The sequence below is a fragment of the Vombatus ursinus genome, unplaced genomic scaffold (genome assembly GCF_900497805.2).
Source record: "Vombatus ursinus unplaced genomic scaffold, bare-nosed wombat genome assembly UNPS02014772.1, whole genome shotgun sequence".
NCBI lineage: Eukaryota > Metazoa > Chordata > Mammalia > Diprotodontia > Vombatidae > Vombatus > Vombatus ursinus.
In genome coordinates this window covers 1452503-1462122 of record NW_020954550.1, presented here as the reverse complement: position 1 = coordinate 1462122, position 9620 = coordinate 1452503, and the positions used below count along the sequence as shown (strand labels likewise).

At 39.0% G+C, this 9620-nt stretch overlaps 1 protein-coding gene across 1 annotated transcript in view; it reads right to left on the bottom strand.

Annotated features, from left to right (window-relative positions):
• Positions 1-9620, bottom strand: part of IQGAP2 (IQ motif containing GTPase activating protein 2) — a 340576-nt gene that overhangs the window by 158240 nt on the left and 172716 nt on the right. The window lies entirely within an intron of this gene.

Below are 9620 nucleotides of genomic sequence, written 5' to 3'. Positions count from 1 at the left end.
TCTCTCTCTCTCTCTCTCTCTCTCTCTCTCTCTCTCTCTCTCTCTCTAAAAGACTGGGTCTCCTTATTTTTCCCAGACTGAAAGTATGGTAGATGTTCAAAGGCTAAATTGCAATATTGATTGGTATGGAAGTTTGAGCCTTCTCTATTTTCCAACTTATTAAGGCAGGATCATATCCTCCCACTCCCATTCCTTGCTCTTGAGCTTACCCTATTTATGCTGGACTTAGACACCTAATTCACTTTCAGGTTACTGCAAGCTCAGAACTCTGAAACTCGAACAATACACCAGTGTCAGCCTTCCCCAGCAGCACGGATTACAATATGGACCACCATACTCAGTCTCCATTCTGTTATAAGAAAAAGCACTGGATTGGGAGGCAAAGGGTACAGATTCCAATCCTGACTATGCTACTTACTGCCTGTGAGACCTTAGGCAAGTCACAAACTCTCTGGCCTTCAGCTGCCTCATCAGTAAAATAAATGGATGAAAATGAATGGATTGGACTAGATCTGAGTACTTCTTTTTCAAAAACTCTTTCAGCTGTCTGGTGAAGCCTCTGGACCCCTTCCCAGAATAATGTTTTAAAATGTATAAAATAAAATACACAGGCTTACAAAGGAAATTAATTATATTGAAATACAGCTAAGTGGTGTGGATGCAGCACTGAATCAGGAAGACTCGAGTTCAAATCTGTCCTCAGACACATTAAGCTGGTGACTTCAGGCATATCATTTAACCTCTGCCTCAGTTTTCTCAACTGTAAAATGGGGATAATAACAGCGCCTACATCACAATGTTGTTGTGAGAATCAAATGAAATAATATTTGTTAAGTACCTAGCATAGCGACTGGAATACCATTTCTAATAAATAAATGTTTATTGGATTAAACAAAGTAGGCAGAACCTAGATTAAAATTGCGTAGACTAAATGAACTCAGATCTCTTCCAGTTAAATCCATGAAACTATGAAAATATAAGAGATGAAAGGAACCTAGAGATTGTTTAGTTCAAGAGACAGTAAAGTGACCAACACAGGACAGAAATACAGATGTATTAATTTCCAATCTAGGACTGTCGGTATAGCATAGTTTGTAGAGAGATGGTCTGAGAGTCAGGGGATTAAGATGGAGGGTGGTCCAGCTTTGGACACTTACTACCTATGTGAGCCTGGGCAGTCATTCAGCCTCTCAGAATCTCAGCAAACTCCCTAAGACTAAATTGCAGAGCAGGTGGCAATCTTCATTGTAGAGTGAGTTTACTTACTGGGAGTTCCCTATACCAATGAAATCACAGCAACAACAAAATACAGTTCTGTTTTCATGATATCATATTGCTTCTCCTATGAAGGCATAAATTTGCTTCATTAACCTAATCCTATTCTACACACAAAAATTAGTTAAGAGTTTGTTTTGTATCAGACATAAAAGATATGGTCTATTTTAGCCTTGCAGTAGCTTTTAGCTCAAAATCACAAATTGATGGCTCTAAGTAACAAAAGACTCAATCATCGATCCTAAAATAACACATTTGCTTGATTACTAACTTGCTGTGGATTCTTAGAATCTTGATGCCAGAAGGAAATCACCTAGCTCTGTATCACTTTGACATGAAGATTCATTCATTCCAATATTTATTAAGTACCTATTGTGTACAAAGCATTGTTTTTGTCCTTCCTTCTAGAAGAGGACCATGGCATCAGGAATGCCATGACTTATAAGTAAAATTGGATTTAAGTGAGGGAGGACTATGCAGTCACCAGGCTCACTTTCTCTTCTGATGCCATCTGGGTCTAGTGGTAAGATAAAAATCAGGATGACTGGAGATGGCCCTGATACAGTGGGAGACCTTGGCTTTTTTAAACTAAGGTCTTTCCCAGGTCTTAGTTTGACTGAAGCAAGCCCATTCAGAGATTAAGACTAGGTAAGAAATGAAGCAAAGAATGGCATCTTTTACCTAGTCAAACAAACAAACAAAAAGTCAATCTGGGAGGGGAAGACCTCAGGGTTTCTGGTCAAAATAGAAACAATTGCTATTTACATTCACCCTGAGCCATCAAGGCCCAAACAATGACTACTAAATGGTGCTTGGGCTGAGACCTATTGTTGGCCAATCAAGGGGAGGCAGAGTGAATTGGGTTTCAGGAATGGTCCTCAAGAAAGAAATCTAGCCCACAAACCCCAAGATATCTTGCTAGCATATTTCTTAAAGATAAGACATGCCTAATCATTGCTTTTAATCATAATGCCAACCATTGCTTTTAAGGTCTTAGTCCAATTTGCCCATAGAGAGATAGTCTATATTTAACAATTCATTCATCGATTTCTAGTGTTATTGTTGCTATTCTGTGGCTGTCCTTACTTTTAAAAGAGAACCAATGACCTCACAGGTGATGCCTTGACTCAGTGTGAACTGAATTTAAGTGAAGCAGAGTTGCACAAAGTCTCCTCTCTTCCAGAGTCATTGAAGTCCAGTGACAAGACAAAAGTCAGGATGACTAGTGATGGCCCAGGTTGCAGTGGATGACCTTGGCATCTAAGCACTCCACAGTGCCTGCTTTAGCTGCCTTCATGGTCATTGGAACAAATTATTCTTATCTGCACATTCCACTGAGAAAGTCTTTACATGCATAGAGTAGTCATCTCCCTGACTCACCACTGGGTCTGAAGTCTGTTGGTTACCCTCAACCTGGTTTAGTCCATCTGCCGATATGGGCTTTACCAGAGTGTAACCACTGCACATGCCACAGCTACTTGGAGCCACAAGTGAGAGCTGCATGACAAGTGGACACCAAAGGTAGATGAAAAAGGGTCAGTAAGCCAGAGGTTCTAGTCTTCCTGAACACCACCCACACCCATACACCATACATCAATTTCTAGCTGGCAGATTAAGAAAGTTGGCCAAGAGTTAGTGCCCTCATATTTTAGCATCTTTGCTGTGACCCCACAATGTAATATTATTTGAAAGGGATTTTGAGAAGTACTTTAATACTGAATGGCAGAACAAGAAGCTTAAACTTTCTGTTCACTAATATATGTCTCGTTTCATTCTGACAAGGAACTAGAAAACTTTAAAATCAGTTTTCATTATTCATTTTTATTCTAGGTAATTTTTAATGCTGGTATGAGACTTTGGACATACCTCCCCCTAAAAAACACCTTTTGACTGTAAATGAGGGGCAGTTTCTTACTGTCTCTTTTCCCTTTTGAACATTAGTTACCTTTCTTTAGTAACAGGGGGAATATCCCACACAACAGCTGGCAACAACCTCCTTCCTTCTGCCATTTCCTTCCCTTTCCCCCTCCTTCCTCCCACCATCATCTCTCTTCCAATGAATCCAGCCTGTCTGTGGATTAATGCAGTTGAAATAGGATGAAAAACCTTTGTCCTCAAATAGACTTTATCAATGCTATCACTGCACAGGGCCTAGAGGAGTTTCCTTATAATCTTAGATGTTGAAAGCATCCTTTCCCTTCCATCATCAATTTTTTAAAAACATCCATTTAAATCTCAATTCCAAGATTTCATCTCTCCCCCTTCCTTGCCTTGAAATACGATGTCCAAGGCAGAGACAAGAAGTCCATTGAAGGGGGAAAAAAGGTCTATTTAATGCATTGTGATGGCTCAGTCACTGTATTGAAGAAAACACACCTTAAGTTTGAAGAGCCACTCAAAAGGGACCTCAAACAAGTCAGTTTGCCTCTCTGGGACTCATTTTCCTCATCTGTAAAATGAGAGGCCTAGACTAGATAATCTTCACAAGTCCCTTCCAATTACAAATCTATCATCCTATAGTCTATGAGGGCACTAGATGGTGCAGTGCCAAGCCTAAAGTCAGAAAGATTCGTATTTCCGAGTTCAAATCCAAGTTCAAAGTAGACACTTATTAGCTGTGGGACCCTGGGCAAGTCATTTAACTCTGCTTGCCGCAGTTCTTCATCTGTAAAATAAGCTAGAGAAGGAAATGGCAAACCACTCCAGTATCTTTGGCAAGAAAACTCCAAATGGGGTCACGAAGAGTCAAACACAACTGAACAAAATAGTCTGTGAACACAAAAGTCAAGATTCAACATGTGTAATCTCCAGATGTGAAGTTATCTAATTTAATCACATATGCAAAATATGTGAATGACTTAATTGGGTAATTCTCCTCTTCTTGGAGACTTGCCTTCGTTGTTCTTGTTGGCATAATCACTAATACTACAAAAATCATTGAAAAGTCTATGCCAAGCTATGCCTGTGTATTTTTTTGCATATCCAGATACACACACTCATTTTCAACTACAGGAAATAGTTTACCGTTAGAGGAAAAGATACTTAACAACCACACAGGAAAGAACAATGAAAAAATTTAACCAATTGTGTTTTAATTTATGATACTCATCTTAAAGTTACTTTTTTCAATAAGGTTCTTCACACAAGGAAAGTTTAGGGTTTGATAATACGCTACTATGAAATGGAAGACATGAAATTCAAACATATTTGTGGAGATACTAAAACCTTATCATTATCATTATACCACCATACATTTGTGTAGTCTTTAAAGTTTTAGAAAAAAAAATTTTTATACGTTATCTTATTCACAGCAGAATACTTTGGGATTATAACTTTCAAACAGAAACACATGATTCTCTCATAAAGACTGTCTCCGCTGTAGTTTGATCTTTTGGTAAGGGAGAAGAAGATTGTACATACCTCTGATCTCATTGTTTAGGGTACTCTTAATGAGAAGACTCCCTCTACCAATGAAATGGGCACTTGTTCCTCTATTTAGTTAAGTGACTCGAACCCAGGTCTTTCTGCCTAGAACCAGCTCCCCAACTACAATACCACTCTTCCTTTCAAATTAGTCATAATCATTACATTAACATTTTCCTCTTCTTTCTTTGAGGGAAAAATACAAACAACCACCCAAATGTTTTAAATCATAGGCTACGACTGTGAAAATAATCTGTCTAAAGAAATGTTGAATGATAGAATAAGTGAAGTGATAAAGGTGGAAAATTTCAGTCTTCACCTAATTCACATGTTAATGAGTAACTCGATTTCTGTGGGTTTCTGTTTTAGACTTATTAGATTAATAGACTCAGTTACAATTTTCTTTAAATAGAAATGAATTTAATTAACTAAGTACTTAGCATATAAATTTCTATACTAAGCTGAAGAGAACATACAGAGAAAGAGGACCTGGTTCTATTCCTCAATAGTAACCAAAGCTTCCATTTAGACAGCACTTTTCAGTTTTCAGAGAACTCAAGGAGATAATTGTTTAGTAGTGACAAAGTATGTACACAAAGCTGGCAGTGGAAGTAGCTGCAGGAGAGTTATAAACAGAATTCTGCAGAAGCATGGGAGTATGGGTAATTACCTGGGTTTGGCAGGCAGGAAGAAGAGCTAGGGAACGCTGCAAAGAAGTCTTAGAGGAGTACTGGGTCCTATCTGACGGCCTGGTCTTCATCTTCATCTTCATTTTGACACTACTAACCACCTTCTTTTGTCCATTCCCAGTCAGTTTTCCTGCTCTTTCCTGTTTACCCTCTTACCTGCCTGACTCCTCCTCATTCTTCTTAATGGTACATGTCCTCATACTCTTATTTCCTAAGAGGATCTGTCTCTATCTCTTTTTCATTTTTCTTTCTCTCTCACTTTTTCTCTCTCTGTCCACTTTCTCTTTTCCAGCCATCTTCCCCCTTACTACCCCTTTGTCTCCCTCTTCCCCTTCTCTTACGTTCACACTCTCTATCTTTCTCCCTTTCCTCTCCTCCACCTATTCTCTTGGGAATGGAACCAGCACCTCAGGATTCAATTACCATGTCTAAGCAGATGACTGACTTTGGGATCTATATATCTAGCCTGGCTCTCTTTCCTGAGCTCCATTATCGACTGCTTTGTCAACATCTCCTGGATATACTAGAGGAATCTCAAACTCACACATCCAAAGTGGAATTCATTATCATCCCTCTTGAACTCACCCTTCCTTCCACTTTCCCTTTTTCTGTGGAGGACACCATTTACTAATTCTTCTAACCACTCAAGTTCGCACCTCTTCTCTCTCCTCCCATATTCAACTAATCTCTCACTTAATTTGGGAGCAATTAAATTCAAATACTAGTCTTACAGTCAAATTCCTCATACCTGGACTATTGCAATAGACTCCTAATTTATCTGACAATGTCATTCCCCTTATCAAGAACCTTCTGTGTGGAGGGGATATGGGAAAACTGGGATACTAATGCACTGTTGGTGGAGTCATGAACTGATCCAACCATTCTGGAGAGCAATTTGGAACTATGCCCAAAGAGCTATAAAACTGTGCATACCCTTAGATCCGGCAATATCACTGTTAGGTCTATATCCCAAAGACATCAAAAAAAGGGAGGGAACTATTTGGACAAAAATATTGATAGCAGCTTTTTGTGGTAGCTAAGAAATGGAAATCAAAGGGATGCCCATCAATTGGGGAATGGCTAAACAAGCTGTGGTATAGGATTGTGATGGAATATTATTGTGCTACAAGACATGACAAGGGGCAGCTAGGTGGCACAGTGGATAGAGCACTGGCCCTGAAGTCAGGAGGACCTGAGTTCAAATTCGGCCTCAGACCAAACACTTGACACTTATAAGCTGTGTGACCCTGGGCAAGTCACTTAACGCCAATTGCCTAAAAATAAAAAAAAAAAAAATGACAAGCAGGGTGATTTAAAAACTGTTGCAAAGTGAAGTGACCAGAACCAGGAGAACATTATACACAGTAACAGCAATATTGTTTGATAAAGAATTGTGAATGACTTAGCTATTCTCAGCAATACAATGATCCAAGAAAATCCCAAAACACTAATGATGAAGCATACTATCTGCCTCTAGAGAAAGTACCGATATTGTTTGAATACAGACTGAAGCATGTTACTTATCACTTTCTATCTTAAATTCTTTTTATTTTATTTGTCTTCTTGTACATAATGACCAATATGGAAATGTTTTACATGTTTGCACATGTATAACCTATATTTGATTGCTTACCATCTCAGGGAGGGGAGAGGGAGAAAGGGAGGGAAGGATAGAATTTGAAACTCAAAACTTGAGAAAAAATGTTAAAAAATTGTTTCAACATGTAATTGGGGAAAAAATAAAATACATATTAAAAAAAAAGAACCTTCCATGACTCCCACTTGTCTCTAGGATCAAATACAAACTCCTAAGCTTGGCATTTGAAGCTCTTGATGGTAAGGGTCCAGAAAAAATTTCCATACTTATTTCACACTCAACTTCAACTCTGTGTTCTAACTGGATTAACTTACTCGCTATCCGCCAAACGTGGCACTCTGTCTTCCACCTCAGTGTTTTTATACAGGCTGTTCTGCATCGGTTGAATGCATTTCCTTCTCACTTTTACCTCTTAGAGTCTTCAGCTTCCACCAAGGCTTCACTCAGGTACTATCTCCCACGTAAAGCCTTTCCTGACCTCACTAAGCTGCTGGTGCTCTATTCCTTCTCAAATGATCTTGTATTTGTTCATCTGTGTACATACTGTATGCTCCCAGTTGAATTTAAATTCCCTTTGGGAAAGGTTTGCAGATCCATGCACATGGTAGGCACTCAATAAAAAGTTGTTTAATTGAACGGAGTACATCATGTAGGTACAATTGGCAAATATCGGATAGGAAGAATTTACTGATAGGAAGAAAACAAAGCATTTATTAAGCACCTACTATGTGCCACACACAGCACTAAGCACTTTTCAAATATTATCTCACTCAATCCTCACAACAGTACTTAGAGGTAGGTGCTGTTTATGATCCCCATTTTAAAGTTGATGGAACTAAGGGAGAGAGGTTCAATCACCTGCCCAGCCAGAGTCCCACAGTTAGTAAATGTCTGAGTCTGCATTTGACCTCAGCTCTTCCTAATTTCATCCACTGTTCCACCTAGCTCTTGATAGGGAACAAAGAGAAGAAAGCCCAATATTTCAAATCTTAGAAGAGAGATATTATGATTTAGTACATAGGCTCGCTGGATTTAGATACAGGAAGACCTGGGTCCAAATTCAGCCTGTGATACCACCTGTGTGACTATAAGCTAGTCAATTAACTTTTTTTTTTTGGGCAAGGCAATCAAGGTTAAGTAACTTGATCAGGATCACACAGCTAGTGTCAAGTGTGTGAGGCCACATTTGAACTCAAGTCCTCCTGACTCCAGGCCAGTGCTCTCTCCACTGTGCAACCTAGCTGCCCCCAATTAACTTCTTTAAACCTCAGTTTCCTCATCTGAAAAATGAGGGAGTTAGATCAGATGATCACTATGGTCCTTTTATCTATGGCCTCTATTGCCCTTTTCAGATTTAAATCTATGGCCTAGTGAAAGATGAGCAGCTGGGAAAATGATAATGCCATCAGGAGAGACAGAGAAATCAGAAAAGAAAAAAACCTGACTGTCATGGAGGGAAAGATGACGAATTCAGTTTGGGATCTGACACATTCTGATTTAAGCAACTAAATTCAAATACTAGAGAAATAAGGACTCGGCCATCTGAGATTAGCTTCATAGGAATAAAAACTGTTAAATTAATAATTTCTTTTTAAAATAAAAGATATGGCATGTTCCATATTTTTAATTCCTCATTTTAAGACTACTTATTTTAGAGAGTGTTTTACAAACCTTTGGCATTTAAGGCCCTCCACAATTCACTTCCAAGCTTCCTTCCCACCTTTCTTTCACAATATTCCTCCTTCCTGCATTCTCCAAGACTCATTGATCCCTGCCTTTGTTCATCATTTTCCCCACCTGCCACATTCATGCAGGCTATTCCCCTTGCCTGGAGTTGATTTCCTCCACCTTTCCCACACACGGAGATTCTGTTTCTTCTCCTTTCTAGGCCCAAGTGAGGCCTTCTTCCTTTCCTCAGTTCAAAGTGATGTCTCTGTCCTCAAATATTCTTATAAACATTTTTCCAGATCTTTCCTGTGCCCTGATCACATTATCTCATGTACATCTCACTTCTTAGACTGCACTCCCTGTAGCCAAAGACAGTATCTTTTTTTTCACCTATGTAGCCCTCAGTTATTTGCCACATAATAGTCACCTAATACATTTCGGCAGATTTTTGAGTTGATGTTTATTTGTAGTTTGCTTATTCCCCTGCTCCCAGATACCGCCACATCCAAGAATTCCTCTAGAATTCAAAGGATGCACTGAAAGACAAAAGCAGCCTTTCACTTCAGAGTCCTCACAAAATTAGTTATGAAACACGTAATTCCTTATGCTCACTGCACGTAAAAAGCAACAGCATGCCTCTCTTTAAACACCAAATGTAACAGAAAGCCTGCCTCACACTCATCTGTGGCCAATTTCTAATCATTTTAATACACTGGCACTGGTTCTTTTAGGGCCACAAGTTCAAGTCCCAGCTGGGGACTTAAAACCTTAATGGAAACATGAGAAATTAGAAATAAATTTTGTTGTAATGAAAGCAGAAGGAGAACAAGTGCCTTTCTTTACTGGTACCAATAAAATTCACAAATGACTGAAGCAGAGTATGAAGGAGAGCATAGAGGTGACATTAGAAGGGAGAGGGATATGAAAAGAGAGTAAAGAAAGCCCCAAATATCAGAGTTCCAAATAAT